Source organism: Ranitomeya imitator, chromosome 3 (genome assembly GCF_032444005.1).
Source record: "Ranitomeya imitator isolate aRanImi1 chromosome 3, aRanImi1.pri, whole genome shotgun sequence".
NCBI classification, from domain to species: Eukaryota; Metazoa; Chordata; class Amphibia; order Anura; family Dendrobatidae; genus Ranitomeya; species Ranitomeya imitator.
Window position 1 is genome coordinate 804,936,080 of NC_091284.1, and position 18,587 is coordinate 804,954,666.

An 18,587-nucleotide genomic window follows, 5' to 3' on the forward strand; every position below is an offset into this window, starting at 1 on the left:
ACCTTTCAGCCCAAGTTTGCAACTTATCCAGATCCATCTGTAGCAGAATACTATCTTCTCTTGTATTAACTGCTTTACATAGTTTTGTATCATCTGCAAATATCGATATTTTACTGTGTAAACCTTCTACCAGATCATTAATGAATATGTTGAAGAGAACAGGTCCCAATACTGACCCCTGCGGTACCCCACTGGTCACAGCGACCCAGTTAGAGACTATACCATTTATAACCACCCTCTGCTTTCTATCACTAAGCCAGTTACTAACCCATTTACACACATTTTCCCCCAGACCAAGCATTCTCATTTTGTGTACCAACCTCTTGTGCGGCACGGTATCAAACGCTTTGGAAAAATCGAGATATACCACGTCCAATGACTCACCTTGGTCCAGCCTATAGCTTACCTCTTCATAAAAACTGATTAGATTGGTTTGACAGGAGCGATTTCTCATAAACCCATGCTGATACGGAGTTAAACAGTTATTCTCATTGAGATAATCCAGAATAACATCCCTCAGAAACCCTTCAAATATTTTACCAACAATAGAGGTTAGACTTACTGGCCTATAATTTCCAGGTTCACTTTTAGAGCCCTTTTTGAATATTGGCACCACATTTGCTATGCGCCAATCCTGCGGAACAGACCCTGTCGCTATAGAGTCCCTAAAAATAAGAAATAATGGTTTATCTATTACATTAATTAGTTCTCTTAGTACTCGTGGGTGTATGCCATCCGGACCCGGAGATTTATCTATTTTAATCTTATTTAGCCGGTTTCGCACCTCTTCTTGGGTTAGATTGGTGACCCTTAATATAGGGTTTTCATTGTTTCTTGGGATTTCACCTAGCATTTCATTTTCCACCGTGAATACCATGGAGAAGAAGGTGTTTAATATGTTAGCTTTTTCCTCGTCATCTACAACCATTCTTTCCTCACTATTTTTTAAGGGGCCTACATTTTCAGTTTTTATTCTTTTACTATTGATATGGTTGAAGAACAGTTTGGGATTAGTTTTACTCTCCTTAGCAATGTGCTTCTCTGTTTCCTTTTTGGCAGCTTTAATTAGTTTTTTAGATAAAGTATTTTTCTCCCTATAGTTTTTTAGAGCTTCAATGGTGCCATCCTGCTTTAGTAGTGCAAATGCTTTCTTTTTACTGTTAATTGCCTGGCTTACTTCTTTGTTTAGCCACATTGGGTTTTTCCTATTTCTAGTCCTTTTATTCCCACAAGGTATAAACCGCTTACAGTGCCTATTTAGGATGTTCTTAAACATTTCCCATTTATTATCTGTATTCTTATTTCTGAGGATATTGTCCCAGTCTACCAGATTAAGGGCATCTCTAAGCTGGTCAAACTTTGCCTTCCTAAAGTTCAGTGTTTTTGTGACTCCCTGACAAGTCCCCCTAGTGAAAGACAGGTGAAACTGTACAATATTGTGGTCGCTATTTCCTAGATGCCCGACCACCTGCAGATGTGTTATTCTGTCAGGTCTATTAGATAGTATTAGGTCTAAAAGTGCTGCAATTCTGCAATTCGCTTTAGTATATTGAAAATTGAAATTGTTATTTGTGGTGTATTATACCATGGAGAATTTTCTATTTGCTTTGCCATTTTTTTTTCCATATTTATTATCTTTTTATCTTCGTTATTATTTAATTACCTGGACAAGATTTACTGTATTCATGTATTTCTCTGTATTTGTATTTCTTTTTTTTGAGTCTATATTTTATTTTTATATTTTTAGAGATTTCAAAAGCTATATCTGTTTTGTATTGAAAGCTATGATAACCTTTAACATTGTACCAACCAATAATAGAATTTTTGCTACGGTATTTTGATTTTTAATAACACTCTCGTGACTTCTGCAAATAAAGTTCAAACAGTATATATACAGTATATCATTTTTTGTCCCAATTTTAAGGTTCTCTAATATAGAGTAAATTAAACTATTTTGCAACTAAAGTTGATATGTATCTCACTGTATAGGGCAAGTTCACAGCATCCCCATGGAAGTCAGTAGCGGCACAGTGACACAAAATCGTGTGGATCTAGCTGCAGATTTCCTTGCCGACTGGTAGTGTATTTTTGTGGTTAAAAAACCTCACAAAAGACCTCTGCAGGTGGTTCTGTTTCCCCAGCATTCTGACCTCTTGTGCCAGTAGTTGTGTGATTAGAGCCTGATAGGCCCTGGTGCAAAATTTAGACCTAGGCCACCACCTGCATGTCTGTGAGATGTATGGGCCCTTGTAATATTCTAGATCCTGTGAAGACATATGTGTTTGCCCTCTCATGTAATAATTCCCCCCATCCTGTAATAATGTCCCCGATCCTAGCCCCTTCCTAGAATAATGTCCCCCATCTTGTGCCCCTTTCCTGGAATAACGAGCCCTATCCTGGCCCCTTCTTGTAATAATTCCCCCATCCTGGTCCCCTTTCAGGTATAATGTCCTTCATCCTGAGCCTTTTCCTTGTACGGTATAATGTCTCTCATCCTGGCCCGCTTCCAGTTCTAATGTCCCCATACTGGCATAATGGCATCAATTCGGGTCCCCTTCCTGGAATAATGTCTCCCTTTCCTGGTATCATGATCTCCATTCTGTGCCGTTTCCTGGTATAATGTATTTCTTTACTGGTATAATGTCCTCCATTGAAAAGCCTATTCCTGTAATATATCCCCCATTCTGGTATAATGCCCCCCACTTCTTGGCCCCTATTAGTAATATAGCTCCCCAATCCTGTACCACTTCCATTAATATAGGTCCCCCATCCTGTTATCATGTCCACCATTCTGGGCCCCTTTTAGTAATATAGGTCCCCCATCCTCTACCGCTTCCAGTAATATAAGTCCCCCATCCTGTTATCATGCCCGCCATCCTGGGCCCCTTCCAGTAATAATGTCTCTTTTCTGCTGCAACTTCTCCAACAAATATTAAAATAAAACAAACAAGGAGGTCAGGATACACAATCTGGCATAGAAACCCTACTGGTGGAGTGTATTAATTTATTTTGTTAATTTAAATTTTTTTAATTTTTTTTTTAAATAAATTTTTAATAGTGAATTTTGCTGCATGTTAAGAAACTCTACTGTGTTGCGAATTTATTGTGGAGTTTGGTCACCCACTTTTCGTCTATGGGGAAAATAAAAAAAAAAAAAAAAATGACAGGAGAAAATTGGCATGCTGCCAAACCATAAAACAGCTCAAATTCTGGCCTAAAAATAAAAAGTAATACGTTGATGAGATTAGGAGAGTCCCAAGCATTTTGCTAAGGCTACTTTCACACTAGCGTCGTTTTCAATACGTCGCAATGAGTCGTTTAGGGGAAAAAAACACATCCTGCAAAGTTGTGTGCAGGATGCGTTTTTGCCCCATAGAGTAACATTACCAACGTATTGCGACGTATTGACACACGTCGCAACCGTCGTGCGACAGTTGCACCGTGTTGTGGCGGACCGCCGGGAGCAAAAAACATTAAATGTAACGTTTTTTGCTGCTGACGGACCGCTTTTTCCGACCGTGCATGCGTGGCCGGAACTCCGCCCCCCACCTCCCCGCACCTCACAATGGGGCAGCGGATGGGCCGGAGAAATGCATCCGCTGCACCCGTTGTGCGGCGCATCAAACGCTAGCGTCGGAATCTCGGCCCGACGCAATGCTACGGGCCGAATCCGACGCTAGTGGGAAAGTAGCCTTACACTGTATTCCATTGTGGATTTATCAAGCAAAAATAGGGATGGAAAATTCATAGAAATGATGTTACGTCTCTACGTAGCCTTATTGTATACCGTTATTATGCACATCTATGTGCACCAGGTTGGTGCAACTGCCTCTCCATGGTCACAGATTGCAAACAAACCATGTATGTAGTTTGTTCCTGTAGTTATGTCTTCTTGCTCCCCTTTATCTTCAACCCTAATTATACAGGTTACTCTGACAGCCGGGAAAGGGAAGAACAGCTTCATGGAGAACACCCACTGTACTCCAAACAAAAGTGGCAGATAGTGAAAGTCTTGAAAATTAAAGGAGCAAAACAGAAATCATCCAACAAAATAGTGTACGTTAAACATCCCAAAGTGTGCAAATACATAAAAGAAAATTATAATTTTTGCACATGGCAAGGATGTGCCTACACTCATTGATGTATTTATTATGCTTTACTCTACAGCGCCAACCTATTTGGCAGCACTTTCCTGACAATGTCACTAGTGTCCCCATTAGGGTTCAATACCTAAATTCGCAATTGATACTCATTTTCTATGGGACTTCCATAGACAGCGGAGGTGCAAATGCTCAAAATTTGCAGAATTCATGTAGATCCCCAAGTTTTTAATTCAGTGGGCGTCCGAATGGTGAGGGCCCCGGACAGATTAGTATAACGTGTTTTATTATTTTACACCTTCAATAATATTTCAAGAAAGACAAAAACATTTTTTTTTAATCAAATTCCCAAAATTTAAGATTCGTCAAAATCCAAACTTTTGGGGAAATTTGTAAAGAATGAATGATATGTAACTGGGATATATGTTATGACCTGGTGGTAAGGACAATAATGGACCTGGTGGTTAAGAGCACACGGAATGACCTGATAGTTACAAATAATATAGGACGAGCTCTGAGACGTGGGAACTCTGCTGACCGCAATCCCTAGTCCTATCACACACACTAGAAATAGCCGTGGATTGCTCCTAACGCTCCCTATGCAACTCGACACAGCCTAAGGAACTAGCTAGCCCTGAAGATAGAAAAATAAAGCCTACCTTGCCTCAGAGAAATTCCCCAAAGGAAAAGGCAGCCCCCCACATATAATGACTGTGAGTAAAGATGAAAATACAAACACAGAGATGAAATAGATTTAGCAAAGTGAGGCCCGACTTACTGAACAGACTGAGGATAGGAAAGGTAACTTTGCGGTCAGCACAAAAAACTACAAAAAGACCACGCAGAGGGCGCAAAAGACCCTCCGCACTGACTCACAGTGCGGAGGCGCTCCCTCTGCGTCCCAGAGCTTCCAGCAAGCAAGACAAAAATCAAAATAGCAAGCTGGACAGAAAAATAGCAAACTAAAGAAAAACAAGCAGGAACTTAGCTTCTGCTGGGAAGACAGGTCACAAGAACGATCCAGGAGTGAACTAGACCAATACTGGAACATTGACAGGTGGCATGGAGCAATGATCTAAGTGGAGTTAAATAGAGCAGCCAGCTAACGAATTAACCTCGTCACCTGTGGAAGGAAACTCAGAAGCAGCAGCTCCACTCATAGCCACCAGAGGAAGCCCAAGGACAGAACCAGCCGAAGTACCATTCATGAACACAGGAGGGAGCTTGACAACAGAATTCACAACAGTACCCCCCCTTGAGGAGGGGTCACCGATCCCTCACCAGAGCCCCCAGGCCGACCAGGACGAGCCAAATGAAAGGCACGAACCAGATCGGCAGCATGAACATCAGAGGCAAAGACCCAGGAATTATCTTCCTGACCATAACCCTTCCACTTGACCAGGTACTGGAGTTTCCGTCTCGAAATACGAGAATCCAAAATCTTCTCCACCACATACTCCAACTCCCCCTCAACCAACACCGGGGCAGGAGGATCAACGGATGGACCCACAGGCGCCACGCATCTCCGCAACAACGACCTATGGAATACATTATGGATGGCAAAAGAAGCTGGAAGGGTCAAACGAAACGACACAGGATTGAGAACTTCAGAAATCTTATACGGACCAATGAAAAGAGGCTTACACTTAGGAGAGGAAACCTTCATAGGAACATAACGAGACGACAACCAAACCAAATCCCCAACACGAAGTCGGGGACCCACACAGCGCCGGCGGTTAGCGAAACGTTGAGCCTTCTCCTGGGACAATGTCAAATTGTCCACCACATGAGACCAAATCTGCTGCAACCTATCCACCACAGTATCTACACCAGGACAGTCCGAAGACTCAACCTGCACTGAAGAGAAACGAGGATGGAAACCAGAATTGCAGAAAAAAGGCGAAACCAAAGTAGCCGAGCTGGCCCGATTATTAAGGGCGAACTCAGCCAAAGGCAAAAAGGACACCCAATCATCCTGATCAGCAGAAACAAAGCATCTCAGATATGTTTCCAAAGTCTGATTAGTTCGTTCGGTTTGGCCATTTGTCTGAGGATGGAAAGCCGAGGAAAAAGACAAATCAATGCCCATCCTAGCACAAAAGGCTCGCCAAAACCTCGAAACAAACTGGGAACCTCTGTCCGAAATGATGTTCTCCGGAATGCCATGTAAACGAACCACATGCTGGAAAAACAATGGCACCAAATCAGAGGAGGAAGGTAATTTAGACAAGGGTACCAAATGGACCATCTTAGAGAAGCGATCACAAACCACCCAAATGACCAACATCTTTTGAGAGACAGGGAGATCCGAAATACAATCCATAGAGATATGCGTCCAGGGCCTCTTCGGGACCGGCAAGGGCAAAAGCAACCCACTGGCACGAGAACAGCAGGGCTTAGCCCGAGCACAAGTCCCACAGGACTGCACAAAAGAACGCACATCCCGCGACAAAGACGGCCACCAAAGGATCTAGCCACCAAATCTCTGGTACCAAAGATTCCAGGATGACCAGCCAACACCGAACAATGAACCTCAGAGATAACTCTACTAGTCCATTTATCAGGGACAAACAGTTTCTCCGCTGGGCAACGGTCAGGTCTATCAGCCTGAAATTTTTGCAGCACCCGCCGCAAATCAGGGGAGATGGCAGACAAAATTACCCCTCTCTTTGAGAATACCTGCCGGCTCAGGAACACCCGGAGAGTCGGGCACAAAACTCCTTGACAGGGCATCAGCCTTCACATTCTTAGAGCCTGGAAGGTACGAAACCACAAAATCAAAGCAGGAGAAAAATAGCGACCAACGAGCCTGTCTAGGATTCAACCGTTTGGCAGACTCGAGATAAGTCAAATTCTTGTGATCCGTCAAGAGCACCACGCGATGCTTGGCTCCTTCAAGCCAATGACGCCACTCCTCGAATGCCCACTTCATGGCCAACAACTCTCGATTGCCAACATCATAATTGCGCTCAGCAGGCGAAAACTTTCTAGAAAAGAAGGCACATGGTTTCATCACCGAGCCATCAGAACTTCTTTGCGACAAAACAGCCCCTGCTCCAATCTCAGAAGCATCAATCTCGACCTGAAATGGGAGCGAAACATCTGGCTGGCACAACACAGGGGCAGAAGAAAAACGACGCTTTAACTCCTGAAAAGCTTCCACAGCCGCAGAAGACCAATTGACCACATCAGCACCCTTCTTGGTCAAATCAGTCAATGGTTTAGCAACACTAGAAAAATTACTGATGAAGCGACAATAAAAATTAGCAAAGTCCAGGAACTTTTGCAGACTCTTCACAGATGTCGGCTGAGTCCAATCATAAATGGCCTGGACTTTAACAGGGTCCATCTCGATAGTAGAAGGGGAAAAAATGAAACCCAAAAATGAAACCTTCTGAACTCCAAAGAGACACTTTGACCCTTTCACAAACAAAGAATTCGCACGAAGGACCTGGAACACCATTCTGACCTGCTTTACATGAGACTCCCAATCATCTGAGAAGACCAAAATGTCATCCAAATATACAATCATGAATCTATCCAGGTACTCTCGGAAGATGTCATGCATAAAGGACTGAAATACTGATGGAGCATTGGAAAGCCCGAATGGCATAACCAGGTACTCAAAATGGCCCTCGGGCGTATTAAATGCTGATTTCCATTCATCGCCCTGTTTAATACGCACAAGATTATACGCACCACGAAGATCTATCTTGGTGAACCAACAAGCCCCCTTAATCAGAGCAAATAAATCAGACAGCAGCGGCAAAGGATACTGAAATTTGACTGTGATCTTATTAAGAAGGCGGTAATCAATACAAGGTCTCAAAGAACCATCCTTTTTGGCCACAAAAAAGAACCCTGCTCCCAATGGTGACGACGACGGGCGAATATGACCCTTCTCCAAGGATTCCTTTACATAACTCCGCATAGCAGCGTGCTCTGGCACAGATAAATTGAACAGTCGGCCCTTAGGAAACTTACTACCAGGAATAAAATTGATAGCACAATCGCAATCCCTATGAGGAGGTAGGGCACTGGATTTGGGCTCATCAAATACATCCCGGTAATCCAACAAAAACTCCGGGACTTCAGAAGGGGTGGATGACAAAATAGACAAAAATGGAACATCACCATGTACCCCCTGACATACCCAGCTGGACACAGACATTGATTTCCAATCCAATACTGGATTATGGACCTGTAGCCATGGCAACCCCAAAACGACTACATCATGCAGATTATGCAACACCAAAAAGCGAATATCCTCCTGATGTGCAGGAGCCATGCACATGGTCAATTGGGTCCAGTACTGAGGCTTATTCTTGGCCAAAGGCGTAGCATCAATTCCTCTCAATGGAATAGGATACTGCAAGGGCTCCAAGAAAAAACCACAGCGCCTAGCAAACTCCAAGTCCATCAAATTCAGGGCAGCGCCTGAATCCACAAATGCCATAACAGAATAGGATGACAAAGAGCAAATCAGAGTATCGGACAAAAGAAATTTAGACTGTACCGTACCAATGGTGGCAGACCTAGCGAAACGCTTAGTGCGCTTAGGACAATCGGAGAAAGCATGAGTGGAATCACCACAGTAAAAACACAGCCCATTCCGACGTCTGTGTTCTTGCCATTCAGCTCTGGTCAAAGTCCTATCACATTGCATAGGCTCAGGTCTATACTCAGATAATACCGCCAAATGGTGCACAGCTTTACGCTCACGCAAGCGTTGATCGATCTGAATGGCCAAAGACATAGACTCATTCAGACCAGCAGGCATGGGAAATCCCACCATGACATCCTTAAGGGCTTTTCTGAAAATTGCTGCCAGGGCACATTCATTCCACTGAGTGAGTACAGACCACTTCCTAAACTTCTGACAATATATCTCTACCTCATCCTGACCCTGACACAGAGCCAGCAAGATTTTCTCTGCCTGATCCACTGAATTTGGTTCATCATAAAGCAATCCGAGCGCCAGAAAAAACGCATCAACATCACGCAATGCCGGATCTCCTGGCGCAAGGGAAAATGCCCAGTCTTGAGGGTCGCTGTTGTGAATTCTGTGGCAGAGCTCCCTCCTGTGGTCACAAGTGGTACTTCGGCTGATTCTGTCTGTGAGCTTCCGTTGGTGGAGGAGAGTGGTACTGCGGCTTCTGAGTTTCCTTCCTCAGGTGATGTGGTGAAGTCGTTAGGTGCTTCTCTATTTAACTCCACCTAGTGCTTTGATCCTGGCCTCCAGTCAATGTTCTAGTATAGGACTTGCTTCCTCCTGGATCGTTCCTGTGGCCTGCTGCTCTGCATAGCTAAGTTCCGCTTTTGTTATTTTGTTTGCTGTTTTTTCCTGTCCAGCTTGCGTATTTGTTTTTTCTTGCTTTCTGGAAGCTCTGGGACGCAGAGGGTGTACCTCCGTGCCGTTAGTTCGGTACGGAGGGTCTTTTTGCCCCCTTTGCGTGGTTGTTTGTAGGGTTTTGTGTTGACCGCAAAGTTACCTTTCCTATCCTCGCTCTGTTCAGAAAGTCGGGCCTCACTTTGCTAAATCTATTTCATCTCTACGTTTGTATTTTCATCTTACTCACAGTCATTATATGTGGGGGCTGCCTTTTCCTTTGGGGCATTTCCTTGAGGCAAGGTAGGCTTATTTTCTATCTTCAGGCTAGCTAGTTTCTCAGGCTGTGCCGAGTTGCATAGGGAGCGTTAGGCGCAATCCACGGCTGCCTCTAGTGTGTGTTGGTGAGGATTAGGGATTGCGGTCAGCAGAGTTTCCACGTCTCAGAGCTCGTTCTATGTTTTTGGGTTATTGTCAGGTCACTGCATGTGCTCTGGCTTCTATGTCCATTGCGGTACTGAATTGCCTTATCATAACAGTACTGGAGGCCCAAAGTACTAATGATTCTCAATAGAGGGAAAAAAGAAGTTCTGAGACCATTTTTTTTTCTCTGCACTGTGTTTTGCCTTTTTTTCCCCTAGACATTTGGGTGGTTCAGGACACAGGTGTAGCAATGGACATTAAAGGTCTGTCTTCATGTGTGGATCAGCTCACGGCAAGAGTACAAAATATTCAAGACTTTGTGGTTCAGAAATCTATGTTTGAACCAAGAGTTCCTATTCCTGATTTGTTTTTTGGAGATAGAACTAAGTTTGTGAATTTCAAAAATAATTGCAAACTGTTTCTGGCCTTGCAACTTCGCTCCTCTGGTGACCCAGTTCAACAAGTGAGAATTATTATTTCTTTTTTGCGTGGCGACCCTCAGGACTGGGCATTTTCCCTTGCGCCGGGAGATCCTGCATTAAGTAATATTGATGCGTTTTTCCTGGCGCTCGGATTGCTGTACGATGAACCTAATTCGGTGGATCAGGCAGAGAAAAATTTGCTGGATCTGTGTCAGGGTCCGGATGAGATTGAGATTTACTGTCAGAAATTTAGAAGGTGGTCCGTGCTCACTCAATGGAATGAAGGTGCGCTCGCAGCTATTTTCAGAAAGGGTCTCTCTGAAGCCCTTAAGGATGTCATGGTGGGATTTCCTATGCCTGCTGGTCTGAATGAGTCTATGTCTCTGGCCATTCAGATCTGTCGACGCTTGCGTGAGCGTAAATGTGTGCACCATTTGGCGGTATTATCTGAGCATAAACCTGAGCCTATTCAGTGCGATAGGACTTTGACCAGAGTTGAACGGCAAGAACACAGACGTCGGAATGGGCTGTGTTTTTACTGTGGTGATTCCACTCATGCTACCTCCGATTGTCCTAAGCGCACTAAGCGGTTCGCTAGGTCTGCCACCATTGGTACAGTACAGTCAAAATTTCTTTTGTCCGTTACTTTGATCTGCTCTTTGTCATCCTATTCTGTCATGGCATTTGTGGATTCAGGCGCTGCCCTGAATTTGATGGACTTGGAGTATGCCAGGCGTTGTGGGTTTTTCTTGGAGCCCTTGCAGTGTCCTATTCCACTGAGAGGAATTGATGCTACGCCTTTGGCCAAGAATAAGCCTCCGTATTGGACCCAGCTGACCATGTTCATGGCTCCTGCACATCAGGAGGATATTCGCTTTCTGGTGTTGCATAATCTGCATGATGTGGTCGTGTTGGGGTTGCCATGGCTACAGGTCCATAATCCAGTAATAGATTGGAAACCCATGTCTGTGTCCAGCTGGGGTTGTCAGGGGGTACATGGTGATGTTCCATTCCTGTCTATTTCATCATCCACCCCTTCTTAGGTCCCAGAGTTCTTGTCTGATTACCGGGATGTATTTGATGAGCCCAAGTCCGATGCCCTACCTCCGCATAGGGATTGTGATTGTGCTATCAATTTGATTCCTGGTAGTAAATTTCCAAAAGCGCGACTGTTTAATTTATCTGTACCTGAGCACGCCGCTATGCGGAGTTACGTGAAGGAGTCCTTGGAGAAGGGGCACATTCGCCCGTCATCGTCGCCATTGGGAGCGGGGTTCTTTTTTGTGGCCAAGAAGGATGGTTCGCTGAGACCTTGTATAGACTACTGCCTTCTAAATAAGATCACGGTCAAATTTCAGTACCCCTTGCCGCTGTTATCTGATTTGTTTGCTCGGATTAAGGGGGCTAGTTGGTTCACCAAGATAGATCTTCGTGGTGCATATAATCTTGTGCGTCTAAAGCGAGGCGATGAATGGAAAACTGCATTTAATACGCCCGAGGGCTATTTTGAATACCTAGTTATGCCATTCGGACTTGCCAATGCTCCATCAGTGTTTCAGTCCTTTATGCATGACATCTTCCGAGAGTACCTGGATAAATTCCTGATTGTGTACTTGGATGATATTTTGGTCTTCTCGGATGATTGGGAGTCTCATGTGAAGCAGGTCAGAACGGTGTTTCAGGTCCTGCGTGCAAATTCTTTGTTTGTGAAGGGGTCAAAGTGTCTCTTTGGTGTTCAGAAGGTTTCATTTTTGGGGTTCATTTTTTCCCCTTCTACTATCGAGATGGATCCTGTTAAGGTCCAGGCCATCCATGATTGGACTCAGCCGACTTCTCTGAAGAGTCTGCAAAAGTTCCTGGGCTTTGCTAATTTTTATCGTCGCTTCATCTGCAATTTTTCTAGTATTGCTAAACCATTGACCGATTTGACCAAGAAGGGTGCTGATGTGGTCAATTGGTCTTCTGCTGCTGTGGAAGCTTTTCAAGAGTTGAAGCGTCGTTTTTCTTCTGCCCCTGTGTTATGTCAGCCAGATGTTTCGCTTCCGTTCCAGGTCGAGGTTGATGCTTCTGAAATTGGAGCGGGGGCTGTTTTGTCGCAGAGAAGTTCTGATCGCTCGGTGATGAAACCATGCGCCTTCTTTTCCAGGAAGTTTTCGCCTGCTGAGTAGTGTTGAGCGATACCGTCCGATACTTGAAAGTATCGGTATCGGATAGTATCGGCCGATACCCGAAAAATATCGGATATCGCCGATACCGATATCCGATACCAATACAAGTCAATGGGACATCAAGTATCGGAATGTATCCTCATGGATCCCAGGGTCTGAAGGAGAGGAAACTCTCCTTCAGGCCCTGGGATCCATATTAAAGTGTAAAATAAAGAATTAAAATAAAAAATATTGTTATATTCACCTCTCCGGCGGCCCCTGGACATCAGCGGGAGGATCCGGCGTCCGGCACGGCTTCTTTCTTCAAAATGCGCGCCTTCAGGACCTGTGGAATGACGTCCCGGCTTCTGATTGGTCGCGTGCCGCCCATGTGACCGCCACGCGACCAATCAGAAGCCGCGACGTCATTCCTCAGGTCCTAAAAGGCGCTCATTCTAGGACTTTAGCTGAGGAATGACGTCGCGGCTTCTGATTGGTCGCGTGGCGGTCACATGGGCGGCACGCGACCAATTAGAAGCCGGGACGTCATACCACAGGTCCTGAAGGCGCGCATTTTGAAGAAAGAAGCCGTGCCGGACGCCGGATCCTCCCGCTGATGTCCAGGGGCCGCCGGAGAGGTGAATATAACAATATTTTTTATTTTAATTCTTTATTTTACACTTCCAATACCGATACCCGATATCACAAAAATATCGGATCTCGGTATCGGAATTCCGATACCGCAAGTATCGGCCGATACCCGATACTTGCGGTATCGGAATGCTCAACACTACTGCTGAGCGAAATTATGATGTTGGCAATAGAGAGTTGCTGGCCATGAAGTGGGCATTCGAGGAGTGGCATCATTGGCTTGAAGGAGCTAAGCATCGCATGGTGGTCTTGACTGATCATAAGAACTTGACTTATCTCGAGTCTGCCAAACGGTTGAATCCTAGACAGGCTCGCTGGTCGCTGTTTTTCTCCCGTTTCGACTTTGTGGTTTCGTACCTTCCAGGCTCTAAAAATGTGAAGGCGGATGCCCTGTCTAGGAGTTTTGTGCCCGACTCTCCGGGTTTACCCTTGTCTAAATTACCTTCCTCCTCTGATTTGGTGCCATTGTTCTTCCAGCATGTGGTTCGTTTACATGGCATTCCGGAGAATATTGTTTCTGACAGAGGTTCCCAGTTTGTTTCAAGGTTTTGGCGAGCTTTTTGTGCTAGGATGGGCATTGACTTGTCTTTTTCCTCGGCTTTCCATCCTCAGACTAATGGCCAGACCGAACGAACCAATCAGACCTTGGAAACATATCTGAGATGCTTTGTTTCTGCTGATCAGGATGACTGGGTGTCCTTTTTGCCTTTGGCTGAGTTCGCCCTTAATAATCGGGCTAGCTCGGCTACCTTGGTTTCGCCGTTTTTCTGCAACTCTGTGTTCCATCCTCGTTTCTCTTCAGGGCAGGTTGAGTCTTCGGACTGTCCTGGTGTGGATACTGTGGTGGACAGGTTGCAGCAGATCTGGACTCATGTAGTGGACAATTTGACCTTGTCCCAGGAGAAGGCTCAACGTTTTGCTAATCGCAGACGCTGTGTGGGTCCCCGACTTCGTGTTGGGGATTTGGTTTGGTTGTCATCTCGTCATATTCCTATGAAGGTTTCCTCTCCTAAATTTAAGCCTCGTTTCATTGGTCCGTATAGGATTTCTGAGATTCTTAATCCTGTGTCTTTTCGTTTGACCCTTCCAGATTCTTTTTCCATCCATAACGTTTTCCATAGGTCATTGTTGCGGAGATACGTGGCACCTATGGTTCCATCTGTTGATCCTCCTGCCCCGGTTTTTTTGGAGGGGGAGTTGGAGTATATTGTGGAGAAGATTTTGGATTCTCGTGTTTCGAGACGGAAACTCCAGTATCTGGTTAAGTGGAAGGGTTATGCTCAGGAAGATTATTCCTGGGTCTTTGCCTCTGATGTCCATGCTCCCGATCTTGTTCGTGCCTTTCATATGGCTCATCCTGGTCGTCCTGGGGGCTCTGGTGAGGGTTCGGTGACCCCTCCTCAAGAGGGGGGTATTGTTGTGAATTCTGTGGCAGAGCTCCCTTCTGTGGTCATAAGTGGTACTTCGGCTGATTCTGTCTGTGAGCTTCCGTTGGTGGAGGAGAGTGGTACTGCGGCTTCTGAGTTTCCTTCCTCAGGTGATGTGGTGAAGTCGTTAGGTGCTTCTCTATTTAACTCCACCTAGTGCTTTGATCCTGGCCTCCAGTCAATGTTCTAGTATAGGACTTGCTTCCTCCTGGATCGTTCCTGTGGCCTGCTGCTCTGCATAGCTAAGTTCCGCTTTTGTTATTTTGTTTGCTGTTTTTTCCTGTCCAGCTTGCGTATTTGTTTTTCCTTGCTTGCTGGAAGCTCTGGGACGCAGAGGGTGTACCTCCGTGCCGTTAGTTACGGTACGGAGGGTCTTTTGCCCCCTTTGCGTGGTTGTTTGTAGGGTTTTGTGTTGACCGCAAAGTTACCTTTCCTATCCTCGCTCTGTTCAGAAAGTCGGGCCTCACTTTGCTAAATCTATTTCATCTCTACGTTTGTATTTTCATCTTACTCACAGTCATTATATGTGGGGGCTGCCTTTTCCTTTGGGGCATTTCCATGAGGCAAGGTAGGCTTATTTTCTATCTTCAGGCTAGCTAGTTTCTCAGGCTGTGCCGAGTTGCATAGGGAGCGTTAGGCGCAATCCACGGCTGCCTCTAGTGTGTGTTGGTGAGGATTAGGGATTGCGGTCAGCAGAGTTTCCACGTCTCAGAGCTCGTTCTATGTTTTTGGGTTATTGTCAGGTCACTGTATGTGCTCTGGCTTCTATGTCCATTGCGGTACTGAATTGCCTTATCATAACAGGTCGCCACGTAACAAAGAAATAATGATTTTCACTTGTTGAACAGGGTCACCTGAGGAGCGAGGTTTCAAAGCAAGAAACAATTTACAATTATTTTTGAAATTCAGAAACTTAGATCTATCCCCCAAAAATAAATCAGGAATAGGAATCCAAGGCTCTAACATCGGATTCTGAACCACAAAATCTTGAATGTTTTGTACCCTTGCAGTGAGATTATTCATACAAGAGGATAGACCTTGAATGTCCATATCTACACCTGTATCCTGAACCACCCAGAGGTAAAGGGGAAAAGAGAGACAAAACACACTGCAAAGAAAAAAAATGGTCTCAGATCTTCTCTTATCCCTCTATTGAGATGCATTAATACTTTGGGCCACCTGTACTGTTATGACCTGGTGGTAAGGACAATAATGGACCTGGTGGTTAAGAGCACACGGAATGACCTGATAGTTACAAATAATATAGGACGAGCTCTGAGACGTGGGAACTCTGCTGACCGCAATCCCTAATCCTATCACACACTAGAAATAGCCGTGTATTGCTCCTAACGCTCCCTATGCAACTCGACACAGCCTAAGGAACTAGCTAGCCCTGAAGATAGAAAAATAAAGCCTACCTTGCCTCAGAGAAATTTCCCAAAGGAAAAGGCAGCCCCCCACATATAATGACTGTGAGTAAAGATGAAAATACAAACACAGAGATGAAATAGATTTAGCAAAGTGAGGCCCGACTTACTGAACAGACTGAGGATAGGAAAGGTAACTTTGCGGTCAGCACAAAAAACTACAAAAAGACCACGCAGAGGGCGCAAAAGACCCTCCGCACTGACTCACGGTGCGGAGGCGCTCCCTCTGCGTCCCAGAGCTTCCAGCAAGCAAGACAAAAATCAAAATAGCAAGCTGGACAGAAAAATAGCAAACTAAAGAAAAACAAGCAGGAACTTAGCTTCTGCTGGGAAGACAGGTCACAAGAACGATCCAGGAGTGAACTAGACCAATACTGGAACATTGATAGGTGGCATGGAGCAATGATCTAAGTGGAGTTAAATAGAGCAGCCAGCTAACGAATTAACCTCGTCACCTGTGGAAGGAAACTCAGAAGCAGCAGCTCCACTCACAGCCACCAGAGGAAGCCCATGGACAGAACCAGCCGAAGTACCATTCATGACCACAGGAGGGAGCTTGACAACAGAATTCACAACAGATATACCATCACTTAAAAATTGTGTAAGTTTGGAAATGAGCTGTCTCCTCCTATATTTTTCCCTGCAAAAGTTCTCTCCAAGTCACTCAGCTTTGCAATGAACTGCACCTGTCCCCATGGAGTGTGCTTCATTGCCCCTCACAAAATAAGATTAAAATAGATAAATCTCCGGGTCCGGATGGCATACACCCACGAGTACTAAGAGAACTAAGTAATGTAATAGATAAACCATTATTTCTTATTTTTAGGGACTCTATAGCGACAGGGTCTGTTCCCGCAGGATTGGCGCATAGCAAATGTGGTGCCAATATTCAAAAAGGGCTCTAAAAGTGAACCTGGAAATTATAGGCCAGTAAGTCTAACCTCTATTGTTGGTAAAATATTTGAAGGGTTTCTGAGGGATGTTATTCTGGATTATCTCAATGAGAATAACTGTTTAACTCCATATCAGCATGGGTTTATGAGAAATCGCTCCTGTCAAACCAATCTAATCAGTTTTTATGAAGAGGTAAGCTATAGGCTGGACCACGGTGAGTCATTGGACATGGTATATCTCGATTTTTCCAAAGTGTTTGATACCGTGCCGCACAAGAGGTTGGTACGCAAAATGAGAATGCTTGGTCTGGGGGAAAATGTGTGTAAATGGGTTAGTAACTGGCTTAGTGATAGAAAGCAGAGGGTGGTTATAAATGGTATAGTCTCTAACTGGGTCGCTGTGACCAGTGGGGTACCGCAGGGGTCGGTATTGGGACCTGTTCTCTTCAACATATTCATTAATGATCTGGTAGAAGGTTTACACAGTAAAATATCGATATTTGCAGATGATACAAAACTATGTAAAGCAGTTAATACAAGAGAAGATAGTATTCTGCTACAGATGGATCTGGATAAGTTGGAAACTTGGGCTAAAAGGTGGCAGATGAGGTTTAACAATGATAAATGTAAGGTTATACACATGGGAAGAAGGAATCAATATCACCTTTACACACTGAATGGGAAACCACTGGGTAAATCTGACAGGGAGAAGGACTTGGGGATCCTAGTTAATGATAAACTTACCTGGAGCAGCCAGTGCCAGGCAGCAGCTGCCAAGGCAAACAGGATCATGGGGTGCATTAAAAGAGGTCTGGATACACATGATGAGAGCATTATACTGCCTCTGTACAAATCCCTAGTTAGACCGCACATGGAGTACTGTGTCCAGTTTTGGGCACCGGTGCTTAGGAAGGATATAATGGAACTAGAGAGAGTACAAAGGAGGGCAACAAAATTAATAAAGGGGATGGGAGAACTACAATACCCAGATAGATTAGCGAAATTAGGATTATTTAGTCTAGAAAAAAGATGACTGAGGGGCGATCTAATAACCATGTATAAGTATATAAGGGGACAATACAAATATCTCGCTGAGGATCTGTTTATACCAAGGAAGGTGACGGGCACAAGGGGGCATTCTTTGCGTCTGGAGGAGAGAAGGTTTTTCCACCAACATAGAAGAGGATTCTTTACTGTTAGGGCAGTGAGAATCTGGAATTGCTTGCCTGAGGAGGTGGTGATGGCGAACTCAGTCGAGGGGTTCAAGAGAGGCCTGGATGTCTTCCTGGAGCAGAACAATATTGTATCATACAATTAGGTTCTGTAGCAGGACGTAGATCTGGGGATTTATTATGATGGAATATAGGCTGAACTGGATGGACAAATGTCTTTTTTCGGCCTTACTAACTATGTTACTATGTTACTATGTTAAGTGGTGCCTGGAACGCCATAATGTAAGGAAGAACAGAGAAGAGGACACAGTGCTAAACTAACATTATGGCTCTTTCATTTTTAGGATTAATGGGGTGTAAGGTGGTTGTCGTAGTAATACTTTATTTCGTACATATAGGACTAAAAGGAGTTAATCGGCCACAACAGATTGATAGTGAGCAGCTGATGAGTTGGGAGAGATGGCTGCTCACCATATCTCCACCCCTAGGTGTGGTTCACTTGTAAATTGAGAGCTGTTTATCTCACATCTGTCTATGTGTAAGGAGGTGTGCAGATCTCCTGGATTGAGTGCCTTCGCTAAAGGACTAAGAAGCTG

At 44.6% G+C, this 18,587-nt stretch overlaps 1 long non-coding RNA gene across 1 annotated transcript in view; it reads left to right on the top strand.

The window, feature by feature from the left end:
- Positions 1-18,587, top strand: part of LOC138671245 (uncharacterized) — a 201,714-nt gene that overhangs the window by 22,773 nt on the left and 160,354 nt on the right. The gene's annotated exons all lie outside the window — the stretch shown is intronic.